Raw genomic sequence first — 15,776 nt, 5'->3', positions numbered from 1 at the left:
ACTGGAGTGTTTTCTGATATACAGCACTGGAAAATTAAGGAATATAATGATCCTCTTGAATTATACACTTTTATAGAGGAAGCCAACTTGAAAAGTACAATTATAAAAGTGCTGTGTAAAATTACAGTCTGTACTAATGTGTTCTTGACAGTTCCTAGCTAGTATGTAGGATCTTTTAATTACTCATTTGATCAAACATGCAAGAAATGGTCAAAACAAAGGAGTTATGTACTGAAAGCTGCAGGAACTCTTTCTGGACAGTAAACTATAGTCATGTAGCTCAGATGAGACAGCAGAGGCATATAGATTCATTTGTACTACTGGTCTCTTCACTGTGGAATAAACTACCCTCAGAAATCCATGTGGTTACTTCCCTCCCTTCTAGCTTTCCATTCTGAATTCAAGGGATATCCTTTTCACCTCTTCTAAATCCCTGAACATGCCTCAGCTTGGCTCCGTGCATCCAGTTTCTCTTTCTCTCACTGCACCTACCAGTTTCATTCACTTCTTGTAAGGCACCATAGAAAATGGAAATGTATGTATGTCTGCAATACAGCAGTTCCCTAGCTGAGACTGTGACCAAAGTAGAGGCTGCCACCTGGCCACTGCTGCTTTTGTCTGTTTAAGAGACTTGCCAGACAAAAAAAAAAAAGGTTGGGGGGAGACTGCTTCAACTTTGACATTCTGGAGAATGCAAAAATGATCATGTGAAGAATCATGGTATGGGGCTTGGAACATGGAAAATAAATGTCCGTGGGGATGACTGTACTAGTTCTGTAGTGATTACCTCAAGGATTGTTTGTTTTCTGACTGTGAGATGGAAATACTGTGGATAAAGGCCTCTTGCTTGTTCTGGCTTTTTACAGCAGAGTGATAGTTACAGTTAATTGAATATGGTAAGTATCTAATTTGGGTCATTGTTTGATCACACTAGTGCATCCTGGCCACAGGACTAAACCTGATATGTGGGGATCACATATCAACCTTCCTGAGCCCTTACGCCAAGCCCCCTCCCTGCCCATCTTCAAGTCTTTGCTTAAAACCCACCTCTTCAATGCTGCATTTGGCACCTAACTCTTACCGTTCAGTAAATCCAGACTGCCCCAATTTGACCGCCCCTATCGGACTGACCGTTCATTTGTCTCTTAGATTGTAAGCTCTCTGAGCAGGGACCGTCCCTCTATGTTAAATTGTACAGCGCTGCGTAACCCTAGTAGCGCTTTAGAAATGTTAAGTAGTAGTAGTAGTAGATATGTACTAATAGACTATTCACACCCCCTGTGGAAAGGGAGAGTGAGACAAGTGGGTTTTTTGTTTGTTTTATTTAGCTGTTGTATAACAGTTGTACCTACTGAACAGATTTAGAGTGCACAGGCACTGGATTCTGGAGTTGCAGTATGTAGCTTAGTACGTGTTGAGGTTGGTCACTAGGTGCCATTGTTGTGCAGTGGTTGGGAATGCTTCCTCATGTATCATGTCCGAAAGCAGACTCCATGTATCAAGTTGCTGTGATAGCTGGCCTAGATCTGGAGGATAAAATTGTGAATGAAGTTTCACTGTGCCATATCCTAGTGGAGGCCCACTGTGATCGAGCTAGCAGGTAAACGGAGCAGGAGGCGACTGGCAAGGCAAAAAAGAGACATGCTGATGGTTGTCACTCCCATACTGCCGCCTTATGAGAGGTGGGAGGAAAGCCACTATGCATCTGTTGGTGTAAGAAACAAAATATTGAGACAGCTTTTCCTTAACTGTGTTTGGTTCCCCCTCTTTCTGTTACTTTTGAGGCACGGAGGGGCAGATGAACATTTCAGTAAGCAAAACTGATAGGATAATAATTTGTGAGGGGACCACAGACCTGCATTGTCATCCTTCCTCCTCCTCCTCTTCCTCCAATGGCTTCTTTCCAGTTCCTCTCCCCCCCCTCCCCTCCCATACCCCTGTGATCCTTTTCTGGGTTTTCTCATTCTTGCCCTCACCCTATGATCGTTTTACAGCTCCTTTTCCATACTCCCCTCCCCCATCATAGTTTTCCAGCTTTCCTTCCTTCCACTGTGCCTCAAAGCTGTTTTCTAGGTCCTTTTCCTCCCTGTCATCTTCTGTGAACCAGGGAAGCCAGGGTCCATATCCTCTTCTCACTTACTGTATGTGACCCTGGATAACTAGACTTTTTTTTTTGTTGTTACCTTTGTACCCCGCGCTTTCCCACTCATGGCAGGCTCAATGCGTTACATGGGGTAATGGAGGGTTAAGTGACTTGCTGAGAGTCACAGGGAGCTGCCTGTGCCTGAAGTGGGAATCAAACTCAGTTCCTCAGTTCCCCAGGACCAAAGTCCACCACCCTAACCACTAGGCTACTCCTCCACTTGCCGACATTTCAATCTACCCATGTAAAACAGGGCAAGTATTGTATAAAAGACTGAGCACTGAACCTGTGATAAAATACATATGGCGCAGCTGAAAATACACGTAGAAATATGGCGCCATGCACGAGAGAGAAAGCCAGTTTAGAAATGTACGCAGTCAAATAACCAAACGAGCAGCATCCCAGCGGGAGTATACACCTGTGAGTGGCATTAAGTGCATGTGCAGTTATATAAGCAGCTGTGACATTTGTAGGTAATGCCTTTTCTATGTATATAAGTGATAAGGCGCATGCAGAAGACCTGGTAATTAACCTTCTACGCTCACTCTTGTCGCAAGGGCTGATGTATTTCTTTCTCATAGCAGCACCAAACTGCTGTTAGGCAGTCTTCCACGCGCTAGGTCTGAACAAGAAATGTGTTGGGTTGCATATAACTTAGTATAAATGCTGCTTAGTAAGACTTGCAAGGCATATGAGTATTGTTTTAAAATATAGAACACATACACATGGAAGGCTCAACTAGAAAACATGGCCTTCAAATCTCTATAAGCAGTGCCTTTTCTAAAATTGCTGTTATATACATGTATGCCAATGTACAGATATAAATCTGCTTATTATACATGTAATCCCCCATCATAATGGGGATTACTAGACTGTAGAGCAACCCCTCCCTAGAGTCACTGGGGGGGGGGGGGGGGGGGGGAGAGAGTAAACTGTGGAGGTATGAGAAGCCCAACCCTAAGGGGAGGGTTTGTGGGAAAGTGCTGAGGGAAATGTTCATGGTTGTTGAATGACAGTAGGGGAGGAGTTTATAAATAATGTTGTTGGGGTGTTCATGAGGTCTTTGTTTGCCTCTACCCCCTGCCGAGACTCTTGAGGAGAGGAGTAGTCCTGGATGGGTTCAAGAAGCTAAAGCTGATCAAAGGAGAGGTTTCTGCTAGACAAAGTAGTATCCATGAAGTGAAGGAGTGCTACAAGTAGGAAATAGGGGATCTCAGCTTTGGAGCAGAAACAGGAAATAACCTGTTCAGAGAAAAGGTTGTAGCCCAGAGAAGTACACCTCTTGGAGAAATGTGGACAGACAGGGATATCTGATCCAACGTGAAGATCCGTTTGTTGCAAAAGTGCTGCTGGAACAGCCTTAGGTTGTTACACCCAGAAGGGATAGTTATGGTCAGGAAGAGCTGTAAATATGTACATACTGTAGGATTTATAAATTGAAGGAGTGAAGATAACATCATATGCATGAGTTGTCTCTGGCTTGTTTGCATTAAAAATTGTATTAAAATTTAAAATTGGGATTAAAAAATCAAGTTGGATTAAAAATTGTTTTGATTTATGTCCAAAAGGATTTTGAACTGCCTGTTGCCGAGAGTTTCAATAAAGCTCATTGGAACAGGGATTCGTTGTATCTGAGTACTTATCACCATTGCACAGCAGTTTTTACACTCAGTAATTGTATCAAAATAATCAGCATTATTCTTAAAGCTGCAACTGTAGCACAGTAGGCTTAAGAAAGGAACTTTTTAAACCAAGGTTTGTGGTGCAAAAAACAACAACAACAAAACAAACAAACCTTACAGATAAGACCAAAAGAGGAAGCAGAAAAGCCAAGAATCGGGCTGTAAGGAAGTGGAGCCATGTGCGGAGACTCATTGCATAAGTTGGTGAGGGCTGAAAAGCAGAGCAGGTGTGAATAATGCAGTTGCTTGATGGCAGTGCGGGCTTTGCAGGCAAGTTAATATTTTGAGAAGTCTAGCTATTACTGCTTTTACGATAAGTGTTTGACATTGCAAGTTGTTTGTTTTTGGCAGCCAGATTTACGGGTATTCATATACTCCACTGGTAGAAAATTCTAAGGTGAAAGGCCAATGAGAGAGAGGTTACAATTGCTTAGGCCTCGCTGAAATTCATTTGAATTTATAGAAAGTGGGTTATAAATCTGATAAATAAACTTGGAGAAAATGTAGTTAAGGAGAAGGGAGGCTTATCTACCTTAAGTAAAGAAAGCAGCTCTAAATTATATATTAAAAACAATTCCACTCAGCAGAGTGTTTTGGTATATGTAAGCTATAGGTCATTTTGTATATAAATCTTTATTGAAGTCTGACATGTTTGACAAGTTCAAAATTCTCATTATGTACACAGATAACTACAAAAAAGAAGTATTAAAACTATAAGATAATTTATATCAAATTATGTCTGCTTACTTGCCTATTTCCATATAATCATGCCATAAATCATTCCCTTTACACTTTAGACTTTCAGTCCACAATGGAAACAATCCTTTCTATATTTGAATATACTGGGCAGCATGTCTAACTGTGAGACACTCAATATTTTCAAAGTATTTGTAAACCACATTTCAGGTATCTGTTCTTGCTATCCTGTTTGTAAGTATCTATTTCTCAGCATAGTGTTGATTTGTGCTATGGGGTTTCATCCTAGTGAAATCCATTTTGTGAGCCTGGCATATGGACATCTGGAAACTTACTATCGCAGCAACTGCAGTTTGACACAGCTGTACAGTCAGGAAATGAAATCACAGTCTCTTATGTCAAGGAAAGATTGGCATGTTAACCATATCGCTCTCAGAAGCTTTGTTTTTATTTTGGAGAAAAGGGGAAAATGTTTTATACATGATTTTTGTGCTTTACATTCTAACAAGATTGTAAATGTTACTGCAGTTTATATTTATTGCTTTCCTGTTTGCTTTCTATATAGTATTCAGATCAGGGCCCCAAAAATACAGGAACCAAACGTGACCAGAAACCTCTAACTGGGGACCAACGACATGTACTAGGAGATATTGAAGGAGCACACATGTGCTTTCTGTTCTTGTCGCAGTGCTGCCATCTGTATTTCTCGCATCACTTGTGACAGCTTGTAGGAGATGACAAGACAGCCACAGGGTCAGTGAGCATATGCCCTTCGAGTGTGTCTGTAGTGCACACTGTTGACTTGCATTCTGCTGCCCATGTCTGCTGCCTCAGCTGGGTAGGGGAGGCATTAAGAAAAGAGATGAAGGGGAATTTAGAGAGAGAAGAATATGGAGCACACTGGTTCACATGGAGGGGATAATTATTTATTATTTATTCCATTTGTATCCCACATTCCCCCACCTATTTGCAGGCTCAATGTGGCTTACATAGATTTGATAACATTGTCATAACAGGATATCAGATACAATTAGTAATGTGTAGCGCTTAGAAAGGGGTAAGGGAAGAGAGTTGTTAGGGTAATTATAGGAGGTGTGCGCTCATAGTTGAGTGGACTTGGTGAGGTTATAAGTTCTCATTGTAGGCCTTGTTGAAGAAGAATGTTTTCAAAGATTTCCGAAAGATAGATGTTTCTTTGATTGCTTTCAGGTCTGTAGGTAATGCATTCCATATCTGCGTGCTCTTGTAAAAGAAGGTAGTGGCGTGCATCATCTTGTATTTAAGTCCTTTGCAGCTGGGGTAGTGCAGGTTGAGAAATTTACTGGATGATCTTGTGGCGTTTCTGGGAGGTAGATAATGAGTCATGTGTATATGCAACATGAAAGTTTGGCCTACACAGTACTGCAAAATGATTATCAGTTTATAATTAGTAAATGGAAACATCAGTATATTCCATATATGTGACAAATGCTCAGGGTTTACACTATGCTAGTGTTTAACACCCCCCCCCCCCCCCCCCTTTATGGCCATGACATGTTGAATACTAATTTTATGCTTACCATTAAAGTAGGTTATAAAGAGAGTTATGAAGTCAGCTCTATTGGAAAAGGAAAATAAATATTATTTAAACCACTTATATTCTGCTGTGATTCCCCTCTAGGAATAAAACCAAAACAGGATTAGTTATGAAAATTACACAATAGATTGTAGATCTGTAGTTATGATTGCGCTGATTTAAGAACTGTTAAAGCACAGCAGAATTAAATAGCTGTGTGTATTATCACAATATTAGGTAGATCAAGAAAATCCTTCACAGTTGCTGAATATTGGAACTCTTTGTAACTTGGGAGCTGAATATTTCTGGAAAAACAAATAATATGACCAGATTGCAAAATACAGTACCTGCTTAACAAGTAGCATGTATCAGGCATCCCAAAGGTAGGATAACTAAACCCTAATATAACAAATTAGATTTAAATCCTCTTAAAGAGTAGTGCATCAAGTCTAATAAACTAAACAACAGTTGGTCCCTAAGTTACATTCATAGAGAGAAAGTAGCAAGGCCAGATGATAGGTTTGTTAATGGGAAGTAAATGCTAGGGTGCAGCACTCTTTTAACAACTTCTGAGGCACTAAATAGTTAAAGCTCATTCTGTCAAATTTACTGACATTACTGTTTCTCTTATCAAACTATTTTGGGATTCTTGAACAAATTTGTATATATATGCTGTTCAATTAATAGGCCTTATCATATTTGGAATTTCAAATACTTTTACATACACATGATGTGATTACAGTGGTAACACCACATACAGGTTTGCTGTGGAAGACTAATCACTTCAGCTTCTCATTTTCATATTAGCTTGTGAAGTTTATTCAACACTCTTTATTTGCTACCATTTTAGCTGATTTTCATAGGCAACCTAATGCAGTGGCAGAAAGTAAGAGGTACCTCTTTGAACATTTTCACATTTTGTTTAATTTTTTTAATTTCCTGTTTACATCAATATCAAAACAATTTTTATAAACTGCTAATTCCCCTGAAATGGGTCTGATGTGGTATACATAATCACAAAAGAAAGAAAACATCTTTGTCAATAAAACCAAAGTAATCATCCTACCTCCTAATTAAATCTTATCGCCAATTATACAAAAAAGTTTTAACCTTTTTATGAAAAACTAGGCAGTTTTGTATTTTTCTAATATAAACAGGAAATGTTGCTGTGTATCTGCTCTTAACTGCCTTGTGTGCACAGCGTTCCAAGTTTTGCATTGTGGCAGCCAGACTCTGCCCCTTATCTCCTAAAGAGTCTGCAGATGCCTGCAGATGCGACTGAGGGATTGCGTTTGGTCAATCCAAATATCTTTCTACTTTTGTGTGAAAGGGATCACACGGCGTTGCAGTAGATCAATTCAATTTTTAGAAATTTTCTCATAATACTGCCGCATGCTGTCAGCTATTACTTGCGACCCCTGATGCAGGCACTGGGTGCCGAAACAGGGACCGTGTCGGGTCTATTCAAGCATTTTATCATCAACATATAAAATTAAAGACTTTATCCCCCTTTTTTTTTTGAAGGCCCTTGGTGCTTTTTGGTTTTGTTTAGCTTGGTTGTAATCAGACAGGACTTCATAGTGCCATTTAATCAGACCACTTAAGGTCTCAAAAGACAATTGCTGTTCAGTCCAAAAGTTGGCATGCACACAGGGATCTCCTGCCAAATAAGCTCTACAGCCAGGTACCTTATGTCTCAGGGCCCTGAATCACTTCTGCTCTAGTAGACTTGAATGCAAAACCTGACAGGCATCTGTTCTAAACACAAGTGTGTATTAAGTATTTCCGCCCGGCACGGATTTGGGTCTGTTTCTATTTGGGACTCTTCGCACAACACAGCAACATGACAAGTGACCAGAGTGGCTATATTGGCATTCTGCAAGACCTCAACCATTACTGATATTCACAGAAATGCCATGGGAGTGTCATAGCCTAGCACGAAGGAGATTAAATTAAACAATGCTGGCAGAAATGAAATACAACATAGACCTGACCATTTTTGTATGCTCCTAGAGAGTTTACATAAGCGTACAGTATTGACAAACATAATGTGTCATTGTGGCACAGATACATTCTCTTCTACAGCTCAACTGTGGCAGCTCCAGTTATATTGTTCTACACAACTTGAAAGAGAAATCCTTTTTTGGGAGCTAATGACAAAGGAGGATTTTTTGCCAACTATGTACTGAGTGAAATATAAACATTGACATAAAGAAAAATTGCAGGTTTTGAATTTCCCACGAGTGCCTAACTTCGCCTAACTACTCCTCACAAGATTTTTAAGAAAACTCTCCCATCTAGACTCTTAAAATTCCTATGGCTACAGTGTTTTATCTTCCATCAGCAAGGAAAAGAGTTTCTGAGGAGCATCTTCAGTTTCTTCAGTTATCAATGGATAGTTTAGACTTGACTGAATTTCTAGAAAGGTCTGATTCTGCTGGTACTTATACAGCTGCTATGCTGTTAGTGACCTTGGCACTTGAATTGGATAGAGACTGGCTTTTATGAATGTTTTTCAAAGTTAAAGATTGTGTGTATATATTTTATTAGGATTTATTTACCGCCTTTTTGAAGGAATTCACTGAAGGCGGTGTATTTGTTTTTCAAAGTTAAAGATTGTGTATGGTTTATTTTTCAAAATTAAAGAGTGTGTATATATGAATGTTTCCTGATGTTTCTAAACCTACACACAAAAAAAGGCAGCAACAATTCTATTACTTTTCCTTAAGTACAACAAATCAGTGGTGTGTTTTCCCTTCATTTTCATTGTAAATGCTTGATCAAAATTGGAGGTCAAAACTATATGTTATTTGACCCACAGCAACTGACAGTGTTTATCTTTCATAGAATTTCCGTCACTTCCCAGATAGGTCAGAGCTGTGTACCTATTTCTTGAGATTGATAACCTGCCTATCCAACCATCTAGGTGAGGAACAATAAAACACTTGTGCACATGCTGTACAAAAAAATTACAAGCAGCAAAAACTCAGCAAGCCTCAATACCTACCCATCAGTCAAACATCTTACAAAACAACCAGGTCTTTAACTGCTTCTTAAATTGAGATGTAGATACAAGTTGGTTCATGGCCAGTGGAAAAAGAATTTCACAAATGGGTGTCAGCAACAACAAAATCTTGGCTGCGAATTTCTTCCAAATGCATCTGATGGAAAGATGGAACAACCAGCAAATCCAAGTCTTGAGACTGCGACACCCTAGGAGGACAATAGAACTGCAAACAGTGCACTAAAGCCAAGGGAGTAACACCCTGATATGCCTGAAACACCAAGAATAAAAGTTTAAATTCAGTACGCTGCAGCATAGGTAACCAATGCAACATCTTCAACACTTCAGAGGCAGAGTATTTGAGCATAATTAGATGGTATTTCTAACTGATATTGCCTTTTCCTGAATTTTAATATCCTTTGATTTGTGTATGGCTCCACTCCCATTAATGGTGGACTGGTAGGAGAAGTAATATCTCATTTCCTAATATCTTTTGTTTGTTTCCTATTGGCATTACTGTGATTACCTCTTTTTTTTTTTTTTTTGCAAGTTTATGCTTGTGATTATTTTGGAAAATTCATAAATTATAAATTTTTAAAAATGAGAGAAACTTCTGGGACAAGGTCCAAGCCTATGCTTGGCATACTAACATTAATGGCAACAGTGAGAACTGGCTTAACTTGTACTAGGAACTTGAATTGTACCATTATGATGTGTAAATGTAATACAAAGTATCTTTTATCTGTGAGCTAGTCTTATCAGTTATCTCGGTGGAACCTCCAAAGTATATGTAGGAGTAGCATATGTATTCACTGTAGGGTGTAGTAGAAGAGAGACGTGCAATACTATGTTAAGATAGCACTCTGAAATTATTCATTTATTCACGTTGCTTGTAAGCAATTCTGAGTTCAGCTCCTTTATCTATATTTCTATTAAGCTGAACACGTAAAACTAATAGAATTTAAAAATGCTATAAAGATCATCAAATATAGATTGGATTTAACACTCCCTTCCCTAGATGCAGACAAAAATAGGTGTCACCTGTTGTTCCCTCTTGAGTATGTACAGGGCCCAACTGGTAGACAGGGTCAGTGTCTGTAGCCTTCTTAGGATGCAGGCAAGGATGGCTGGCAGTGCTCGACGATGTTCCAGTGCTGATCAGTTTTGACAGCTGATGAGATTGACCATGATAGTGAAAAATAGGTTGAAGAAGGTCCTTTTCCAGCTGGAGATTGTCCCTGTTTTGTACAATTCTATTATCAGTGATGTTCCAAATAGCTCAGTAAGATGGTGACAGGTAATTGGCTAGGCCCTTCTGTTATCAGTTCAATGAGCACAGGAATGTCTTGTGGCATTATTTCTGGAGGGTTTCTTGGAATTCAGACTCCCGAAAGACTGGGAACAACTTGACCCTCTGTCTTGTCGTGATTGCCTCACTGTTTTGTTTTTTTATATCACTTGCAATGTCGCCTCAGCAATTGTGGCACAAACATTATCAAGGAAGGATGGTAAAGTCTGTACACAGTTCATGCCAGGACCTTTAAGCAGAAGTCTCTTGTTTCCTTGTAGCCTTGACACTGCATTTGAATTTTAGAGCACAGGACTGTAAAACACTGTTTAAATGTGAGAGGGGCTTAAACCCCTACATATCAACCTTCCCTCCTAACCTTCCCCAGGTGGTCCTCCAGAATCATGACAGGTGGCTGGCAGCGGCAGTAAAACAAGCCATTTCCCGGCCAGCCCCACCAGGGCCTTTTTCTTTGCTGCATCCTGCCTCCTCTGATGTAATTTCCTGTAGGTGGGATACAGCAAAGAAAATTACAACTAAGGTGAACTCTGGAGTCCTTTGTTACTCTCCTGGTCATTACCATTTTAGTATGTCTTCGCTTGATTGTTGAAACTGATCTTCTTTTTTGCTCCTATTGCTTAGCCATAAACGTTGATTTATAATATATCAAATAATGAGAGGCATTTTGATATGTCTAATTCAATTTTGGACATTTTGCTGAAAACATCCAAAAAGGAAGTGGCGAACATAGTGATTTTGTACCAGAAAAATGTCTCTTTGTTTCAAAAAGGAGCATTTGCTACATATTTCTATGCTTAGTGCATCTATCATTTTGGGCCATTTTTGAAAAATCATTTTGGGCCATTTTCGAAAAAAAAAAAAAAAAAAAAATCCAAGGGAAAAGCACAAAAAAACAAGCCATTGAGATGTATTTGGGGGGGGGGGGGGGGGGGGGGGGGCACATTGACATCCCAGTAGAGCAATGGGGCACCCTAGGGGGCACTGCAGTGGACTTCACATAAAAGGTCCCCAGGTACACATCTCACCATTACCCCCCCCCCCATTATATTGGTGAACCCTCCAAAACTCACCAAAAAACCTACTGTACCCAACTGTACACCACTACAATAGCCCTTATGTGTACAGTAGGTTTTGGTGAGTTTTTGGAGGGCTCACACGATCCACCACAAGTGTACCAGTTAAGATGGGATATGGGCCTGGGTCCCCTTCTCTACAGTGCACTGCACCGACCACTAGGCTACTCCAGGGACCTGTTTGCTGCTGTAATAGGATTGGCTATAATATCTGAAGCTGTCATAGAGGCTGGTATGTACTGTTTCTTTCATATCTTGGGGGGGGGGGGGGGGGAGGAGGTCAGTGACCACTGGGGGAGTAAGGGGGTCATGCCTTAATTCCTCCAGTGGTCATCTGGTCATTTAGGGCACGTTTTTGTCATGATTGTCTAGACCAAAACATCTTAACGTTTAGCTCTGGACGTTTTTGCTTTGTTCTTTTATGGCAGAAAAACATCCACATTCTGGGAATGCCCAAATCCTGCTCCCGACACAGCAGCTAGTGATTTGGACACACTGCATACAAACTGCATAGAAAAACTTTTGAAAATAGTGAGTTGTGCTTTTAATTTTTATTTATTTATTTTTTGCCAAAATGTCCATCTGCTTTATGCTGCTTTTGGGATATTTTTCTGTTTTGAAAATGAACTTCAATGTAAACTTTTACTTGAAATAAGAAATTATGATGCTATTTAACAGCCCATGCAGGCTAGAAGCTTAAGAGGTACTGGTGGCAGCACAGTGACCAGAAGAAAGGAAGAGAAGGCAGTGGTGCCATTGCATCAGCCTGTGTGAGCTAGAAAGAACAGGAGATGGCAGCTCATGCCAGCTAGAAGAAAAATGTGGCAGCATATGGGAGCGATGTAATGACACTTATAGGCTGGGAGGCAGAGACAGCTTTGGTTACTTACACTGGCCAGGAGGAGGAGAGAGAGAAAGCAGCATTGCATTGGCCAATGCAGGCCAGAAGGAGGAGGAAGAGATGATGGTGGCCCTTTTGGGCCAGAATAAGAATAAAGGCAGACAGCAGCAGGTGTTTGGATCAAAAAGAGAAGCAGCTAGCATTATGGGCTTTCACTCATTCAGGTTCAAAGAGGCAGATGAGGAGACGCAGAAGCTGGTGAGTTTGAGCTGACTTTGGAGAGGAAAAGGGGCATCAGGCTTCTGGGGGATGTGAGTAGGAGGGTCAGGTTAAAGGAGAGAGGGATGAGGGCAGGCTGGTGAATGAAGAGTGTTACTGTGCTTTACGATTTAGTATTATGTTATTCCTGAGAGAGTTCTACACCAAACATTTTTTGCATCTTTGAGTCAACATTTTCTGTACTACAGTTGAAATTTCAAACAATGAATCACTATTTTAAGTAGCAGTTGTTTTGACAGCTTTCTTGGAATTTGCATTGTACCCAAATAGGTAAATATCTTCCATTGCTTGTGACTCTAAAATGTCATCTCAGCCCCTTGGGTCACAATGGTTCTGCTTTTCATTGTCTAAATTCTCCACTAAAACTATTGAAACATCCCACACACCTTTGTCAGCTGTACTTTTTCCACGATATGTTCAATTCCATGAGAGGTCTCCCTCCCCCCCCCCCCCCCCCATTCATACACAAAATAGCAGGTGGCGCCTGGTGTCTGATACTGTCTTTTGTGGGAGATGATGTCCCAACAATCTATCAAAGCAGTATTTTTGGAAAAGTCAAACAGCTTTTAAGTGTTTTATGGATGTTTATCTCTTAGTTTGGCTTCCAGCTAAACATTTTTGAAATTCTCTTGCATGTCATTTTACATTTATAACACAATATGTATTAGTTTTTCCACAGTGGCTGGATTCTTGCTGCTTGAATCTTGTAGAGGAAGATTATGCACTGAGACGTTTGAGAGGGAGGGTCATTCCGAATGTACTATGTACTTCTCTGTTTTTGAATAATAAAAGGACAATATTTCTTTTGTACGTTCTGAAAACAAATGGAACAAACATTTTGTAAGATGAAAAAGCGTGTTATGCTGATGAGAGGTTGTTACAAGGCTGCGCCAATTTTTTTTTCTGTTACATTTGAAGTGTTGTTTTCTGATGATATGCTGTTAAACAATATGGGATGTATATGCTGAAGGTTTCATTCATGTTAAGGCCATTAACACGTTTCTGAAATAGTGGGTTGTATACTAAGATTTTAGCATACACGCCAAAATGGAACCCGAAGACATTAGGGTATGTATACTGATGTTAGTGTGTAAACGAAAGGATTTTTGAATTTAGTTCATACCTTTTACAGTAGTAGCTTAAGGCAAATTCTGTTCAGATGTAGGCATTTTTCAGTCCTCAAAGGCTTACAATCTTAAGATTTGTACCTGAGGCAATGAAGGGTTAAGTGACTTGCCCAAGATCACAAGGAGTGGCAATGGGGTTTGCTTCCCTGGTTCTCAATCGATTAGGCTACTTCTCCACTCAGATGCAAATTTAGGGTTTAGCGAGCATACTTGAAATAGCCATGGAGAATAGCATACCATGCTATCTCGTAGTTCTCACTGCTGAGCCTGAAACTTAACATCGACTTTGACCAGGTGTCAAGTTTATAGCATGCATGCTATTGAAAGGGTTCAGCTATTAGGATACATTGTAGGTTACATATGGAGAAGATGTGTAATAGATGGCACTGTAAAAGTTTACCCATAGGCCCTTAAGCCTCTAACAAAAGCTTTTGCTTGTAGGTTTTAGCCAATTAATACCAATAAAACACCCTATATAATAATAATAAAATAGTGGGAAAATATCACTTGCCTTAGTACCCCTCTATCTTTGGATTCACCACTTTTTTCTTGTGCCTTTTCTGCGTTGGCAACCCAGCCACAGAAAGAGAACAGACTGGTAGAGGGAGAGATTGGTTTGTATGGGAGAAGAGGGCTGAGAATTTCAGGTAAGGGGAGGGGGGCATATGCTGGCTACTGTGGTGAGATACGAGTATAGATCTAAGGCAGTACATTTTTGTTATAGAAATTTGTATGTTTTGATTCAACTAAGAGTTATATAGCAGAGGTCTCTGTAACATGAAAGCACTAATAACACCAATTTCATATTCTTACAAATTCCTTAGGGGGTCTTTTATTAAAACTTGAGTTATCTGCAGCAGGGCCCATTTTATTCCTATGGGCCCTGCTGCAGATAACGTGAGCTAAGCTTTAGTAAAAGACCCCCTTAATTAGCTGTAGACCTAAATTTATGATTTATAAACTCTCCAAAAAGAAGTCCTAGCTAGCTTCCCACACCAGCACATACATCATACCTTCATACACAAATCTACTTTTATTGACGTGATGAAAATTTCTTTTCAGACAAGGGTTACACATGAGAGGTTTTCATAATAATAAACATTGTTGTATATGCCATAAATCTACAAGGTACAATAACTGTTCTGCCTTTGATAGACATACCATAGGTTCTTATAGAATGGCACGATTATTTTTGTCACTCACCCAAAGCAGTTTGGTCTTTTCAGGGTTAACTTTTAAGTGGCTAGTATCATCCAATTTTGTGTTTTTCTGTTTTTGTCATAAATTGAAGGCAAAGTATCCTGGAAAGGTAAAACTGAAAGAATGTCATTAACATATATAAAAACAGTACTTTTCGGTTCCTTTCCCAAGGTTTTCAAGAAAATGTTAAATGCAACCGCTGATAACAGAGAACCACGAGGGACCCCACAACTCATTTCCTGTAGATCAGATTATCCATTTATATCAAAAATCTCCTTGGCCAGTTTGTTTTTGAATATGATTTCTCATCACTGTATTACCTTTACAAACTTCTGTGAGTGACAACCTGGCATGGTTTATGAAGCAGCTCATAGTGGCAACCATTGACACACTGAGTGCCCTCTCTGTGATACATGTCTTAACAACAAGAGTTGATTATGCCCCTGATACAGGCATTGTTTGCCAAAACATATTGGGCAGCTATTAAAACTACAAAATGGTAGAACACAGACGCACCACTATCAAATTTTAATAAATGTTATTTTACACCCACTGGCTGATTCACTTGGTTGCTTCTTTCTTCTGGACGGGCCTAGCTTATTTCTTTGATTGACATGAAACATTTTGACATATACTGTCCTAATCTTTAAAACAATTTTGAGAAACTGTATTGAACTTTCTAATGAGTCTGAATTATTATCTCTGTATTTTTATGAATCATTAGCTGTTCATCACGGTGATTTAGGGTATTATCCAACCCAATTGTTTATGCGCAGCCAACTGTCTTTGTTTCTGTCAGAGTGTGCGGAGTAGGTATTTCCAGTAAAAACAAGCTTTTCCTTGTAAATGTATCATCAAATATGTTAA

At 39.7% G+C, this 15,776-nt stretch overlaps 1 protein-coding gene across 6 annotated transcripts in view; it reads left to right on the top strand.

Annotated features, from left to right (window-relative positions):
• The window catches only part of DISP1 (dispatched RND transporter family member 1), a 400,222-nt gene that overhangs the window by 202,269 nt on the left and 182,177 nt on the right, over positions 1–15,776 (top strand). Inside the window, exon 1 of one of the 6 annotated variants that reach the window (XM_030195979.1) lies at positions 11,958–11,993. The exons of the other annotated variants lie outside the window; for them this stretch is intronic. The gene's annotated coding sequence lies outside the window, so the exon portion shown is untranslated. Of the gene's footprint in view, positions 1–11,957; positions 11,994–15,776 lie in introns of those variants that run through there. 6 annotated transcript variants of the gene reach the window in all.

The sequence above is a fragment of the Microcaecilia unicolor genome, chromosome 3 (assembly GCF_901765095.1).
Source record: "Microcaecilia unicolor chromosome 3, aMicUni1.1, whole genome shotgun sequence".
NCBI lineage: Eukaryota > Metazoa > Chordata > Amphibia > Gymnophiona > Siphonopidae > Microcaecilia > Microcaecilia unicolor.
This window is presented reverse-complemented; position numbering and strand designations above follow the sequence as displayed.